The 17,151-nt window shown below is 42.1% G+C and overlaps 1 protein-coding gene and 1 long non-coding RNA gene across 3 annotated transcripts in view; one reads left to right on the forward strand and one right to left on the reverse strand.

Moving 5' to 3' along the window:
- Positions 1-8,949, reverse strand: part of LOC136876154 (uncharacterized) — a 72,797-nt gene extending 63,848 nt beyond the window's left edge. Inside the window, exon 1 of one of the 2 annotated variants that reach the window (XR_010860540.2) lies at positions 8,688-8,949. This is a non-coding gene — a long non-coding RNA (uncharacterized lncRNA). The remainder of the gene's footprint in view (positions 1-8,687) is intronic. The other variant, XR_011018453.1, reaches the window with a different exon arrangement.
- Positions 1-17,151, forward strand: part of alpha4GT1 (alpha1,4-galactosyltransferase 1) — a 445,964-nt gene that overhangs the window by 52,938 nt on the left and 375,875 nt on the right. The gene's annotated exons all lie outside the window — the stretch shown is intronic.

The raw sequence follows: 17,151 nt of genomic DNA on the forward strand, positions 1-17,151 counted from the left end.
GAATATGTTAAACCTTTTATCATCAACACGAGGTTTTCTAAACATCATCTACTGTCGAGGCTCCCCTCAGTTGCCAAAATTTACACGCACCTCCACTGTCGATAGTGAACTATGTTAATAAACAAATACGCTTTGCCCTGAGAATGACCACCACGAAATCTGTTTCATATATACGGGGACATTCTTTTATTTATGCAGGGGATTGTCGCTCGCCCGGTCGCCTGCTCTGTGAGCCTGTCTCCCGTTAAGCGGCCAGCGCTCGACCAGCACCGAGTCATTGAGTGCACTTCATGAAGGTATTATGTATGTACACACGCTCACGTCATGGCATTGGAACAATATACTGAGCATTAAACACGCGAAGAATTGACTAAACTGAACTGATAAAGCTTTCAACATACTGCAAAGGACGGGAATTTTTGGCGCCGAGAGGCGCATTACGGCAAAGTGCTTGACGGGAGTCAAGCTCGCAGCGCTGGCGACCGGGCGAGCGACAATCCCCTGCATAGATAAAAGAATATCCTTGTGTAATACTATTGATATGGATTCACATGAGAATCCAAAGCCTATTTCCAGTCATTCGACCGGGTCAGGAATGGAATGAATGAAGCCCCCGTCTGCGGTGATGATAGGAATTATGCCGGCTGCCGAAGCCTGTCGCACTCCTCTGGGGCAGTGATTAATGGATGACAGAGGAAATGATATTGGAGAGTGTTGCTGGAATAAAATATGACAGGGAAAACCGGAATACCCGGAGCTAAACCTGTCCCGCCTCCGCTTTGTCCAGCACAAATCTTACATGGAGTGACCGGGATTTGAACCATGGAACCCAGCGGTGTGAAGTATGGACACACATACAAAGAAATATTTGTGATTGGTATCTTCTTCTTCTTCTTCTTGGCCTTTTCGCATTTATTAGGGGTCGGCAGGATATGTAATTGTCAGCTTTAAGGCCGGCCGTTTTTCCTGACGCCAACCGTATATAGAGGGATGTATTGACTATTGCGTGTTTCTGGGGTGGCCGGTAGTGTGATATGTTGCGTGTATGTGTGTTTTAAGACAAACATCCAGTCCCCGAGCCAGAGGAATTAACTGTACGCAGTTAAAATCCCCGACTCGGCTGTAAATCGAACCCAAAGCCAACTGCACCTAAGGCATTACGCCGAGTGGCCGAACTATGGTTAGTAATGATAGTAGGTATACATTGATGAGCAATTGAATTAGAGATATCTGGATAGTAGCCTGAAGCACCCTGTCCAGGCAACCTTTTAAAAAAAATCGTACTTCAATAGTTCACTGGGTCGGGCTGAGTGGCTCAGACGATTAAGGCGCTGGCAGGTTCGATCCTGGCACAGTTCGTTGGTATTTGAAGGTGCTCAAATACGACAGCCTCGTGTCAGTAGATTTACTGGCACGTAAAAGAAATCCTGCGGGACTAAATTCCGGCACCTCGGTGTCTCCGAAGACCGTAAAAGTAGTTAGTGGGACGTAAAGCAAATAACATTATTATTAATAGTCCACTGGCGTTGTTCGTTCGTCGATGTCAATCACCATGCTTTGTGGCATGCAGTGAGCGGAGATTCTCTAGAGCAGGGACGGGAAACCTTTACCGACTAGCCCAGGTCCCCTCAGGGTGCATGGGCCTGGTGCATGCACTGTGCACGGTGCAAAAGACGACTTCGCTTGGTTGACCAGAGTGCAGACCCGCACTCCTCGATTTGGAGCAATAGTGCTGTCGCTCTCTTTCCCCACGCCTGTCTTTCTCGCTCCCCCTGTCTCCCTCTTCCTCACTTGCTCCGTAGCGCTCCTAATTCGAGTTGAGTTGAGGCGAGCTTAGCAGAGTAGCCCAGAGACGAAACGTTGGCTCGAGCCGAGCCGAGCGGGACCGATGCACTGTGCACAGGAACTCTGCACCGCTGATTGCACGCGTGAGATTTTGGGCGTTTGAAAGCCCCTGGAATAGCGTGTCAGTTAAAGTCTTGTTTATTACTTCTTACTGTCTATTGTTCCATGGGGGCATTTTCCTATAAAATCATCGTGGAACCCCTCATTTGACATTTAGGTATTAGATTCCATTACATGTAAATCCATTCGACTGATTGTTTCATAATTTTATTTTGCAATCATCACTGAACATCACATTTTAAAAATAAAGTGCATTTTAAGAATAAGGTATATTTTTGCTTTAACGTAATAAAATTTGTAAAATATATGCCCATAGAACTAATCGGTACATATTTCTTTTTTTTTTTTTTTTTTTTTTTTTTTTTTTTTTTTTTTTTTTTTTTTTTTTTTGCTATTGGCTTTACGTCGCACCGGCACAGATATGTCTTATTATGTCTTATGGCGACGATGGGACAGGAAAGGGCTAGGACTGGGAAGGAAGCGGCCATGGCCTTAATTAAGGTACATTTGCCTGGTGTGAAAATGGGAAACAACGGAAAACCATCTTCAGGGCTGCCGACAGTGGAGTTCGAACCTACTATCTCCCGAATACTGGATACTGGCCGCACTTACGCGACTGCAGCTATCGAGCTCGGTATATTTCTTTATTAAAGTGTGATATTAAAATATGCTATTTTACTAGATTTTCGACCTCTTTATTACAGAAAAAAAACATTAAAATGACTGGAGAGCCTCCGTAGCTCAGGCAGCAGCGCACCGGCCTCTCACCGCTGGGTTCCGTGGTTCAAATTCCGGTCACTCCATGTGAGATTTGTGCTGGACAAAGCGGAGGCGGGGCAGGTTTTTCTCCGGGTACTCCGATTTTCCCTGACATATTTCATTCCCGTAATACTCTCCAATATCATTTCATTTCATCTGTCACTCATCATCATTGCCCCAGAGGAGTACGACATGCTTCGGCACAGTTCCTATCCTCGCTGCTAGATGGGGGCTTCATTCATTCCATTCCTGACCCGCACGAATGATTGGAAACAGGCTGTGCATTTTCTTTTTAGTATGTTATCTGACGTGCCACAGAAGTGTTCGCGTGTCATAGGTTCGTCACCCCTGCTCTAGAGGGATGGTAAATTCTGTATCCCATTGCGAACAGATGGTTCTGCTTGGTATCGCTGCTCACACGTTGTCGCCGTCCATTATAGGATTCCCGAGTGATCTGCTTGAGTGTGACTTGTCTACCAGCTATCTCCTTGTTGTATTTCTTGAATTAATTCATAATTTGCAGTTTCAGTATTTCCAAAGTTCCCATTGTAACTGCAGTAATTTAATTTCATACTATTTCCTTTTAAATTCTTCTTCTTCTTCTTCTTTTTTCTACCGCTTTTCCCTCATCTGTGGTGAACTATGTCGCACATGTGGATTTGGCCCTTTTCAACGGCCGGATACCCTTCCTGACGCCAACCCTATCTGGAAGGATGTAATCACTATTGCGTGTTTCTGTGGTGATTGGTAGTGTAGTGTGTTGTCTGAATACGAAGAGGAAAGTGTTGGGACAAGCACAAACACCCAGTCCCCGGGCCAGAAGAATTAATCAGAGGTGATTAAAATCCCCGATCCAGCCGGGAATCGAACCCGCGACCCTTCATCCTTCCTTTACATTTACTTCTCTTCAAATCTACGGACTGACAATAAGTCAGTTGATCTTTGTCGCTATAGTCCACAATATACTGATGTCCGCTGTAAATCAACAAAGGCTTCCCCTTGGTGGTCTCGGTAAACTCCATAGCTGCAGAACAATTATCACTAGTTCAACACGACACTAGTTGTTATCACTTATCAATAGGGCTCGAACGTTTACGGCATGGCACATGTTTTTCCTTTATATTATTTCCATGTAATACACAAGTTAAGCATGATGCTACGCTGACTAAAATTATGCTATTTTCAAGGGTAATTTTTCATATTATGGTCATATTTCCCCGTGAATTTTCATATTTTTGTCATATTTTTATTTTTTTATTCCACCTTTGCATACCTGCTTGAAGACGGATTTTTCACATATCCCAATTGTTGTCTTGTAATTTCTTACAATTACCTTTCTTACAAATATATATTCATGTGAATTAGGAGGCTAAGCTGTATACGAAGAGACAAATGCGTATAAAGTAACAGAATAGTGTGCCTCAATTGAACTCTTGATTTGACGTACCGGTATTTCAAATATGCCCCAGTAACATCCTGCGATATTGAGCGGTGTTTTTCCTCTTACAAGTCAATGTTGCGTGAAAATAGAAGATCGTTACTGTTTGAAAACTTTAAAATATATGTAATTTGCTATTGAAATTCTTTCTGATCGCGCAGCAAAATGTGACATTTATTTTTCATTCTGTGCAGAGTTGAGAGTTATCTTGGAATTGAGTAATTTTAATAAAATAATATATATAATAATATAATAAAATTAATCTTTTTACTTATTTATGATTATTGAATGTTCTCGATTTTAAAAGTATGTTTTTAATTTATTGTTAATTTAAACAGCAGCAAGATTTTGAATATATCTAAAACGTGACCGAAACACTTTAAAATTATATTTATTGTCATATTTTAAAGCCAACGGTCGTAGCCGTGTTGAAGCAGCGGTTCCCGTGAGATCTCCGAAGTTAAGCAACATTGGGCGTGGTCCAGGTTTGGATAGGTTGCCACGCGCTGTTGGAGGGGGGTAAGGGAATGGAGGAGCGGAAAGGAACTGGCCACCCTACCGTGCGTACACTCCGGCTCACGCACACCTCTGCGGAGGATCGGACCTGTCTTCGAGCAGAACACACCCTTCATATTTTAATACATTTTGGGTCATAAACATCCGGACAATACTCATCAGGTATCAAGTGTAGTGATGAACTCCATTCACTGGGTGAGCATTTCCCTCCACTGCTTCCGAATTCCCACCCTTTGCAAGTGTTGCTGTTTGAAATAGCCCATGCTTAGTAATTTCCTGGAATGCTTGGTCTTCCGTGCGAAAGTCAACCATAGAGATGTCAAAACATTTCATCTCGGGGCAAGTGTCACTACTTCATAATATGCACCCCTCAAGATAATTCTGAGCGGGAGGTACTTTGAGTGGAATACGGTTTAAGAGACATTTTCTGAGACGCATTTTTACTTGCAATTAGACATGGGATCTTTAGCTCCCAAAAAATAAGTTTTAGGCACTTATGTGTGAGAAAAATGGCAGGTTCTTATTGTTTGGAAATAGGCGCAATTAAATCTGCGAAGACTGGCGTATGGGTTATTGTGACCCGAGCCGTAAAAATTAGTTCATGTTGTTGCTTTTTGAGTCATCAGCCCATAGACTGGCTTTATGCAGCTGTCCATGCCACCCTATCCTGTGCTAACCTTTTCATTTCTACGTAACTACTGCATCCTATATCTGCTTTAATCTGCTTGGCATATTCATACCTTGGTTTACCCCTACTGTTCTTACCGCCTACACTTCTCTCAGAAACTAACTACACAAGTCCTGGGTGTCTTAAGATGTGTCCTATCATTCTATCTCTTCTTCTAGTCAAACTTAGCCAAATCGATCTCCTCGCACCAATTCGATTCAGTCTCTCTTTGTTCGTGATTCGATCTATCCATCTCATCTTCAGCATCTTCTGTAACACAACATTTCAAAATCTTCCATTCCCTTTTTTTCCAAACTAGTTACCGTTCTTGTTTCACTTCCATACCATGCCACGCTCCAGACGAACCAAACCCCCTCCCCCAATGGCACTACAGCCCTTGAAGGGCCTTGGCCTACCAAGCGACCGCTGCTCAGCCCGAAGGCTTGCAGATTACGAGGTGACATGTAGTCAGCACGACGAATCCTCCCGGCCGTTATTCTTCGCTTTCTAGACCGGGGCCGTTACCTCACCGTCAGATAGCTCCTCAATTCTAATCACGTAGGCTGAATGGACCTCGAATCAGCCCTCAGGTCCAGGTAAAAATCCCTGTTCTGGACGGGAATCGAACCCGGGACTATCCAGACGAAAGTCTTCAAAATTAGTTCAGAGCTTGTCTAAAAACAATCCTCATTTCCTGTAGCTTTCAGTACCGCCCTTCTTAGCAATGAGTTACACATAGCACGTGTTGGCAAATCAATTCTGCTTCCCGAAGGTGCAATAATTAAATAGGGAGCGGATTTGTAAACAGTGGAAAGCTTATTCAAGGCCGCAAGACGTTTCTGTTTAAACAGTTCCATAAACACGTGGGACAAGGACCTTGAAAAACACACAAAACACCGACAATGCTTTAGTATGTTGAGCGGGAAAGGAAACTGATCCGTTTTCAAGAAGGAACCCATATCCAAAAACGCGCGGCTTGGACGCTGTAGCGCATCAATGTGTGATACAGGTGTGCATTCCGCATGTCGTCAATAAACCTAATAGGAGTAGCACTGATGAAGGGAATGGATGATTTCCCGAAACATGTGTGGTAAAATAAATAGTTTTCTATCATTATAAGGTGTATTGACAAGGTGGACTCAAGTAAAGCTATTTTAAATAGTTCTGTAATAGATAGCACATCGGGATCATCACAAACGTGGTTCGAACTGTGTACTTTGTAGGTCATTGTAGAGCCTACATCGGCGATGCTGACCCTCACGCACGTGACCCAATACGTGCGGTTTCCTTTGAAGAATGGCAGTCGCTCCGTGGACTCGAGCAATAAGGTCCTCCGCTGACGTTACAGGAGTGTCATACACTTCACTTTTCCTACTACCTACGTGGAACTGTCCGGCTTCTCTTTAAGGCCCACTCCCACCTAGTGAAATGGAATGGAATCGAACCGAACAGAATTTGTTTCTATTGCGCCGTCCCGCGTCCAGGCAGGGTCGCGTGAGATCCAGGCTAGCTGGAAGACAATGTCAATTTCCAAAATATAACGAAAAATTCTGGGCCATTAGTTCCGAAACTAGAGAAAACACCGTCGTGATAAACCATCGGATGAACAAACCTACGCAAACGGACGTCTCCAAATCGCGAAACCGGTTCGTATCCAAATAAAGTAGCACAACTCTTAATCTATGTTTACTTACAAACTAAGCCCATAAACTAGTAAGTCATTGAAAGAATTAGCAGTTTTAAACAATACCATTTATTAAAAAAGAATGAAAGAAATCTTGAAAAAGAACTTTAAGTGCGTTGAAATACAGTTAAAGAAATGAATAATTATTCATCGATGTCGCATGTCATCAAATGCTTTCAAAGTAGTTTAAAACTGGAGGCCTCCAAGTAATTAACAAGAAAGAAAAATCAAATATTACAACCATTGATTGGGAGTAGTTTGAAAATGTCTGACGCAAGATATTTACATTTTTTTATAAAATCAAGATCACTTTTAAAACCTTCTTTCAACGTTACATAATCTGTTCTTACAAACTTTCTCTTGATTTAATTAATTATTTTCCAACTTAACTCGCGATATGATAAACTCATTTGCTAGTAATTATCACATTCAGTTATCAAGGATATCAATTATCAGAGAAAACATTATTTCCAAGTGTCCAAAAGCATTTCACCTGTCTTCTGTAACTTTCCTGAGTTTTCGATACAGTATCTCGTTGGCATTGAGGAAAAGATAACTCTCTTAGTCATTCTTATATTTAACATAAATAACCAAAATATTATTATAATTATTAATTAAGTTGCTCGTTTAAGAAATACTAAATTCAAGAGAAAATATATATCCTTAAGTGCCAGTTCAGAAGTTATATGTGTCCTAATATACAAACTATCACTCACATCTAACAAGCATCTAAACTAATTCAATTAAATATTAGGCAATCGGGTTTGTGAGAAGACTCTGTTATCATCAACCTTTAATTATGAATAATGTCACCAGTAATATATGACGTAAGTAAATAAACTTCTGAGCTTAGTTTACCAGAGTAAAAATATCTATGGTTAGGAAATTCTACAGACATAAGTTGCATTCATAATATCATCTATGTGTGGAATCATTTTCGATGATCATATAAGTAGTTGCTAAGTTAGATATGATATTTGGATTGTAATTGACATTGTATAAAGCTTCCTGAAAGATTAACGTATGTTTGAGAACCAATTATTATTATTATTTATCTCGAATAGCATCAATTGACCTCATTTCATTTCTAGAAACTATCTATCTTTTCATTTGCGGCGTAATAATAATAATAATAATAATAATAATAATAATCATCATCATCATCATCATCATGATTCCTCCTACCATATTACTATTCTTCCTATACAATTCATTTATTTCACATAACTCGCCTCATGTCTCATCTTAATACTGTAAAATCATCATAATTCACCTTAACTTGGCGCATATTACACCCTCGCCGTTATTCAGCCATCAAATATCCTATTTTATTCTCAAACTTTCTTCGAATTCCATAAATTATCTCGTTATGTCTTGCAACGATGTTATAGCAACCTTTCCATGATCATATCTTACCTCAACTTGATTGTATTGCATTATCATAGACCTAATGTCAAACACAATATGGCTTAATATCGCATTTACATGAACTAACCTCCTTTCCTTCACCAAGGGTAACATTACGAACGCAAATAAAAATAAGTTATCAATGGATTTGCCTTGCATGTTAGAAGACTACCTAATAACCTCTGATACTGTGAATTCAGATAACCATTCACGTAACCTCACTCTTATAGGACGCTTAAAAATAACACTTTCGAGTAAAGAATGCAAATATAAATGGCACTTTCCAAATAACAAATATCTGAACTACTTACTAGAAGAATGTTTGTCAAGACTTATCTTTTCCTCCCGCTCTCGTTGCTGCTGTCACATGCCCAACTGATTAGGACATGTGGTGTCCGGGTTCACGGCATCACATTAGCCTGTCGGGAACGTTTGGGATGGTCTTCGCTCGTCACCGGCTCTCATGGGCTGGACTTGTCGATCGTGATATCTCTGCCTCTGTACGTCTAGCACATGACGTAGCCGGTTTCTTGCGTGGTGAACATGGAAAAACAGATCAACATGGTCATTTTTGTCATCTGCTGGGAAAAAGCCTACTATGAGCTACTTAGTAGTCTGTGATTACTGCTTCTTATGTGGCTTATGATATTTTAGAGTCTTTCTCTACGTCTGTTAAAGCTTTAATTAAACCGCAATATACCGAGCTCGATAGCTGCAGTCGCTTAAGTGCGGCCAGTATCCAGTATTCGGGAGATAGTAGGTTCGAATCCCACTGTCGGCAGACCTGAAGATGGTTTTCCGTGGTTTCCCATTAATTAAGGCCACGGCCGCTTGCTTCCCACTCCTAGACCTTCCCTGTCCCATCGTCGCCATAAGACCTATCTGTGTCGGTGCGACGTAAAGCAACTAGAAAAAAAAGAAAAAAAACGCAATATAATTCTTTCTATTTCTTGCGCAACAGTTATTATTCTTCTGCGACTTCTTAATATTGAATTCCTTTCGTTGCATACAAGTTCTTGCTGGTCTCCCGTGACGTAGTACTACGGTACTCTACCAATTAAATTGTGCAGCTTTATATTAAGAAATGTTACAAATTCTATTTCACCGATGACTTCTGTTGCTTGTGAAGATGTTTGTTATTATTTATCTCCAACTCTTATCTATTTTCCTCTTCTCAATCAGTCTTCCTCCAAAAGCTCTGTGTATTCCTCGACTAGTATGTCCAGTGAAAACCGAATTTTTTTAAAATAATAATATTTTAATAATATATCGATGTCGTCTTTTCTCACCGCCTTCTGTAATTTCTTCTATTCTTTTCCGTGATGGGAGTATCATTTTTCTTATCATTCAAGCACAAGTTGACGTTCTATGTCTGGCGTTCGTACGACATAGCCGCCATTTTTGCTCCAGATAAACTTTATTGTACGCAGTGAAATGGCACAATATGGTGATCGCCACGAGGCGAATCGAATCGAACAGAAAGGGAACAGGATTCTCTGTCAATAATATTATTCGAATAGTGGAGTGGAATCGAACAGAATTATCAAGATCGTCGCCATAAGACCTATCTGTGTCGGTGCGACGTAAAGCCCCTAGCAAAAAAAAAGAATTATCAAGATTCTTGCAACTTCGTAAACAGTCGGGTCGAGATCTTTCGTACGACCATTTGGCGGCAAATGTGTATCAGCTTCAGCTGGAAAGTCAACTGTTTCTTGGATACGGTCGGGAACGTTTTGTTTTGTGATAGTTTGTTTTACTTATTAATACTAGACACCGAAAACTTATCACTTTTGTTCAAAAATATAACTTCCTCTACTACAAGACCCACGAGCATTACTGCAACAACGTAAAATTAATGCCTGGGAGGAAATAAGCACGGCTGTAAAAAACAAAACTTATTAGAATATTCAGTTTTGTGGTAGGTTACTGTAGTCTATAGACAGTTTATTTCATAATTTTTTTTGTTGACTTCATCACAAAATCATGTTATGATGGAGTCCACATACAGAATATCAGTACGATAATCGACACCTCACATGGGATGTATCTTTAAATGTTTATTCAGTATTCGGGAGATAGTAAGTTCGAACCCCACTGTCGGCAGCCCTGAAGACGGTTTTCCGTGGTTTCCCATTTTCACACCAGGTAAATGCCGGTGCTGTACCTTAATTAAGGCCACGGCCGCTTCCTTCCCACTCCTAGCCCTTTCCTGTCCCATCGTCACCATAAGACCTATCTGTGTCGGTGCGACGTAAAACACTAGCAAAAAATAAAGTTTATTATATTTACAGTGAACGATTTCGTTCGTGGCATTCCCTAAGTTTCAAACTGTGGTATATGTGTTCCTAACAAATAGTAGGCTCCTGCATACGAAATTGCTCTGCTGTGGACAATAAATACACTTCACGGTCTTAAAATAATGTTACAGAGAGTTGGCCGTGCGGTTAGGGTCACGTAGGCGTGAGTTTTTATTCGGGAGATAGTGGGGACGAATCTCTGAAGATGGTTTTCCGTGGTTTCCCCATTTTTATTTCAAGCAAATGCTGAGCCTGTACCTTAATTAAGGCGACGTTCCTAGCCCTATACCGGCCCCGCTGTGTAGGGGTAGCTTGCCTACTTCTTATCCGGAGACCCCGGGTTCGATCCCCGGCCAGATCAGGGATTTTTTCCTGCATCTGAGGGCTGGTTTGAGGTCCACTCAGCCTACGTGATTACAATTGAGGAGCTATCTGACGGTGAGATGGCGGCCCCGGTCTAGAAAGCCAAGATAACGGCTGAGAGGATCCGTCGTGCTGACCACACGAAACCTCGTAATCTGCAGGCCTTCGGGCTGAGCGGCGGTCACTTGGTAGGCCATGGTCCTTCGGGGCTGTTGCGCCATTGGGTTTGGGTCGCCATAAGACCTCTCTCTGTCGGTGCGAAGTAAAGCAAATTGTAAAAAATAAAAAATTATGTTGAGGCTACCTCGATTAATGATTTCATCCTGCCACGGGACACAATGTACTGCACTGAAGTACACTGAGCGGCTCGAAAAACGCAACACCGAATAAATGAAGTGTAATTATCTATTTAATCGAAGTGAAGCACTTCAACCATTGTTTTTAGACGGGGTATGCTATTGGCGTTGCTTTGCAAGTAAACAATGAAGCGTTGATTGTTTACTGCACTAGCCTCAATTGTTTTTTGCCGCGCAACCTCGAAAACACATCGTTGGATGTGAGCCAATAATGTTTTCCCACTCTTGTAGCGCTTATTGTTGTACCTTTAATTGTTCCCCTTTCAATCACACGTGTTTGTAGGATCTTTCTGTGATTCTCTTAATCAGATTTCTGGAGTAAACATGCCGTTAAGCCCTGAACAAGCTGTGAAAGCTGTTGCTTTGGTGGAAGGTGGTCGCAGCATGCATTACGTTGCAGAAGTGTCGAGTACTACACCTTCTACAATTTCCAGAACCGTACAAAGGTGCAGGGAAACTGAAGGCTATGCAAGTAGACCAGGATCAGGCCCGAGAAGAGCAACATCGGAGAAAGATGACCGCTTCTTACAACTTCAAGTTCTCCGCAACCGTCACACCACCGCTATTGAAGCACGAAATCGACTCCACGAAGTTTGAGGGGTCAATGTTAGTGAGAGAACCGTTCGAAGAAGACTGGAAGAAGCCAATCTTCAGTCCAGAAGACCTGCTACAGGACCGGAACTCACCAGAGAGCATCGCACAGCTCGACTGCATTTCGCAAGGGAACATCTTGGCTGGACAGTACAACAATAGGATCAAGTGTTGTTCACCGACGAGTCGTGATTTGGCCTCCGATCACCTGATGGTTTGGAGAAGGCTAGGGGAAATGTATTCCCCTCGCACATTCTCATCCAGGACGCCTTTTCACCGTGGTTCTGTGAGGGTGTGGGCAGGAATCAATACAGCTGCAAGGACGGATTTAGTCTTCGTGGAGCATGGGAGCCTTACCGCACATCGGTATGTGGAGGAAATCCTTCTGGAGCATGTTGTGCCTTTCGCTCCATTTATTGATGATGATTTTACACTTATGCACGACAATACATGCCGACATGTTGTGAGAATTGTGCAACAGTTCTTGGATGAAACAGAGATTCATGCTATGGTTTGGCCTGCTCGAAGCCCTGATTTGAATCCCATTGAGCATGTTTGGGACCAACTGGGGAGAAGAGTCCATCAGCGCTATCCAGAGACCCTACAGGACCTACGGAACGCCCTCCTGGAAGAATGGGAGATGATTCCTCAACAGAACATTGCCGCATTAATCAGGAGCATGCCTGAAAGGTTGAATGCCGTCATTGCTTGGAAGAGGTGGCAATACACGCTTTTGAAGATGCGAACAGAGGTCCTCGAGATAATCTCCGAGGTCTGTGAAGTGAAAGTGTGAAGCGTGTAACATTAAAACAGAGTGCATTACCTTTATGAGCTTACTCCCAATTTCCTTGAAATGTGCATCTCTCGCTTAATTTGTTCAATTTGTTTATAATCGTCTTTTCTTTTCATTGTTAGACCATTAGATGGGACCGCACGACAATATTCCATCATAAAATGGTGGATTAGTGTCATAAATTTAGAACAAATTTCAGTTTTAGAAAAGAAATTGAGGTGTTGCGTTTTTCGTGCCGCTCAGTGTAGTTTCAAAAATGATCACGGACTCCCATTACATCTAAATAGCATTTGCTCCTGTGTAATTAAATTTTTCTGTTAAATTCTACTATCTGAAATAGTTGTTGAAATTGCAATTCAGTAACTGTGAAGTAGGCCTACCGTCGAGACTTAGCTACATCGCGCATTAACATTCAGATAAGTTTGAATACTCACCGCTTGTCTCTCTTGTTAATTTCGTGCACCCAGAAACTTCTCCGATCTCTCGTAATTTTCTGCCTCCTCAAATCTTCTATTAAACCGTCCATTGCAATCCTGAAGTTTCCCATAGAATCCCGTTCGATTCTGTTCCGCTAGATATGAGCGATCGAGTGGAAATTTCGGCTTTCGGTTCGATTCCACTAGGGGGGAGCGAGACTTAGTTGTCTCGCCAGGCTGAGTGGCTTAGACGGTTGAGGCGCTGGCCTTCTGACCCCAACTTGGCGGGCTCGAACCTGGCTCAGTCCTGTGGTATTTGAAGGTGCTCAAATACGTCAGCCTCTTGTCTGTAGATTTACTGGCACGTAAAAGAACTTCTGCGGGACGAAGTTCCGGCACCTCGGCGTCTCTAACAACCGAAAAATTAGTTATTTATTCTAAGTCGTCTCACGATGGTCGCGAACGTGGAATGATGTGAGGTACATCTGTTTGGAAAACGTTCCGCATACCATCTTGCAGCAGCTCTACCATTGCAATCCGCTTTGCCGTATGCAAGCACCGTGTGGGTCATTTCCGCAGCTATGTACTGGTACATGTCGCACTGCTGTTAATAACGTTACTACATTGGCAGACTACAGCACACAAGTAGGATGAGCATCAAGGACTGTGTGGAGGAATGTAGCGCATGCGCAGGAATATTATTAGGCTGAAGTCGTCCATCCGCAGTACACAGATGGCTAAAGGGTTGAATACCTTCCGTATTAAGACACCAAATCGGAACAAATAATTTGTCACAACCGTTCTCAGACGTCAATGCTCCAGTGCCTAAACCGTGCATTTCCGGACAGGGCCTCCTTGAAAACCGACCAGTCCGTGTTCTTTGGGGGCACCCTGTATTTGTGCAACTTTTGCTACTGAACTTACCTTCAGTAGAGTCGACTCATTGAAAATTTTTTTGCTACTTGCTTTACGTCGCACCGACACAGATATGTGTTATGGCGACGATGGGACAGGAAAGGGCTAGGAGTGGGAAGGAAGCGGCCGTGGCCTTAATTACGGTACAGCCCCAGCATTTGCCTGGTGTGAAAATGGGAAACCACGGAAAACCATTTTCAGGGCTGCCGATAGTGGGATTCGAACCTACTATCTTCCGGATGCAAGCTCTCAGCCGCGCGCCTCTACGCGCATGGGCAACTCGCCCGGTCATTGAAATCTAACTTATTCCGAATGGTAATCCGCTTCTTAGTAATTTTGTTCTATTTCCTCATGTGTAGAAAATACCCATTACGCCAGTACTCGCGTAACTTACTTTCCTGGTGACAGTTGGTTAAGTGTTGCTTCACGTGATAGCGAAGATCGATTGTGAAAAGAGACAGGCATGCATTCAAAGTCTAAGGGCCGAATTCATTGACAGCACTTATACATAAGTGGAACCCTTATGTAATACGGGGCCCCTTATAGGCCGCTCCGTAGTGTAGGGTAGTGTAGGCCCCGGGTTCGATTCCCTGCTAGGTCAGGGATTTTTTTTCTCGACCTGAGGGCTGGTTCGAAGTCCACACAGCCTACGTGATTAGAATAGAGGAGCTATCTGACGGTGAGATGGCGCTCCCGGTCTCGAAAGCCCAGAATAACGGCCGAGAGGATGCGTCGTGCTGACCACATGTCCCCTAGTAATCTGCAGGCCTTCGGGCTGAGCAGCGGTCGCTGGGAAGGCCAGGGCCCTTTCAAAGGCGTTAAGTGCCGTGGAGTTTGGTTTTTTTGGTTGGATAACTTATAGAAAGTATTCACTTATAAGAGTTTACATTTCGTAGACAACACTTAGGAGCGCACACACTGATACAGTAAGTATTCACTGGAGATGTGGCAATGCTGTGTATTATGCCCATGTTTCCTGGATCGTATAGTTCTGGGTACCGAATAGTGGGATGATCTATTGTGTTTTGTTTATCGAAGGACATCGTGCGACATTTGTTTACATTTTTTGAGGTTAGAAGATCGTCTGTATTGTATTTGGTTATCAGAATGCCTAAATACAGCGAGCTGAGACGGCACCTGCAAGAACTTGTGTCGAAGTACATGCACATTATATAGAACAAACAGACCGACACTTTCACAGCAGAATATGAGTGACATGGGGAAAAACTTTTTGTGGATAATGCAAATTACAGAGTCTAATTTTCTTCTTATGTTTATAATTATCCAGGTACTCGAACCTATATAAATATTCCTCCAAATGTAAAATATCTAGCATTACAACGCTTTTAATGATTTGACAAACATATCCACAGCCCTTACGTTGTAGTAGACCTAATTACTTCCCCAATAAAATGTAAATGGTATAATTTCATGTGCAATGCCATGATTTCAGAAACATCTGATGTAATCTGAAAAACGATTGGTTGACTAATCTGGTATAACTAGCACAAACCAACCTTAAAATAAATCGTGGTTCTGCAATACCTTCATTTTCCTGATGTCAGTCTTCATTGATTGTGAGATAGTGAGTCTTCCAGAGGTTATGTTCACTCTCTCAAGCAAAGGAACAAGAATATTCGTTAACTGTCGTCTGTCCTTTTACTAAACCGAAATCTTCTTTAAATTGTTGGTCACAATATATTTCGAGAGGATTTTCTATGTCTTCTGTGTGCCTGGGGAGCATTCTGTAAATGAAATGAACCATATTAATTGACATCATTATCCTCCATCTTGCTGCAACATAAGTGAGTCACTTTAGTGTGTGTAGGAGGTCCACTTATAGCAATAAGTGGGGCACTGAAGTAGGTAATATGAAATGAAACCTGGCTTATAAGGGGCACTTATTTATAAGTGCTATTTATAAATTCGGCCCTAATTGATGAAGTATTCTAAGGAGAGCAATCGGAAGAAGTTAGTGGTCATGTTTGACATATGTCAATCAATCAATCAATCAATCAATACTGATCTGCATTTAGGGCAGTCGCCCAGGTGGCAGATTCCCTATCTGTTGCTTTCCTAGCCTTTTCCTAAATGATTTCAAAGAAATTGGAAATTTATTGGACATCTCCCTTGGTAAGTTATTCCAATCCCTAACTCCCCTTCCTATAAATGAATATTTGCCCCTGTTTGTCCTCTTGAATTCCAACTTTATCTTCATATTGTGATCTTTCCTACGTTTATAAACGCCATTCAAACTTATTCGTCTACTAATGTCATTCCACGCCATCTCTCCGCTGACAGCTCGGAACATATCACTTAGTCGAGCAGCTCTTCTTCTTTCTCTCAGTTCTTCCCAACCCAAACATTGCAACATTTTTGTAACGATACTCTTTTGTCGGAAATCACCCAGAACAAATCGAGCTGCTTTTCTTTGGATTTTTTCCAGTTCTTGAATCAGGTAATCCTGGTGAGGGTCCCATACACTGGAACCATACTCTAGTTGGGGTCTTACCAGAGACTTATATGCACTCTCCTTTACATCCTTACTACAACCCCTAAACACCCTCATAACCATGTGCAGAGATCTCACAAGTACTGATGGTGCATTAATAAGAAAGCACATTCCAGTGATCACAAACACGTACTGTAATCCAGCTATAGAGACAAGACATAGTAATGAAACGAAACTAAAGAGATGTCTAAATGTATCTCTACTACAGGAAAATTCATATGAAACTGAGCATATGCTCCAAGAAATCAGAGCAGGAAAGATCGATGAAGCGGCACTTCTGCTAGAGGACTACATGAAAGAAGCGACCGAATCGTGGAATGGTAATCGCAAAGTCAAAGAATGGTTCGACAGTGAGTGCTTCAAAGTAAGACAGGCAAATTTGAAGAAAGTGCGAGTAGCCAGACAAAGTATGGACGTCGTCCACCTAGCAGAATATCAAGCCGCTAGAAAGACATACAAAACTCTTTTGAAGGATAAGAAAGCCAATTACATAGAAGCTCATTATCAGACACTAATGAAGGAAATCAAGGAA

This window comes from Anabrus simplex, chromosome 6 (genome assembly GCF_040414725.1).
Source record: "Anabrus simplex isolate iqAnaSimp1 chromosome 6, ASM4041472v1, whole genome shotgun sequence".
NCBI classification, from domain to species: Eukaryota; Metazoa; Arthropoda; class Insecta; order Orthoptera; family Tettigoniidae; genus Anabrus; species Anabrus simplex.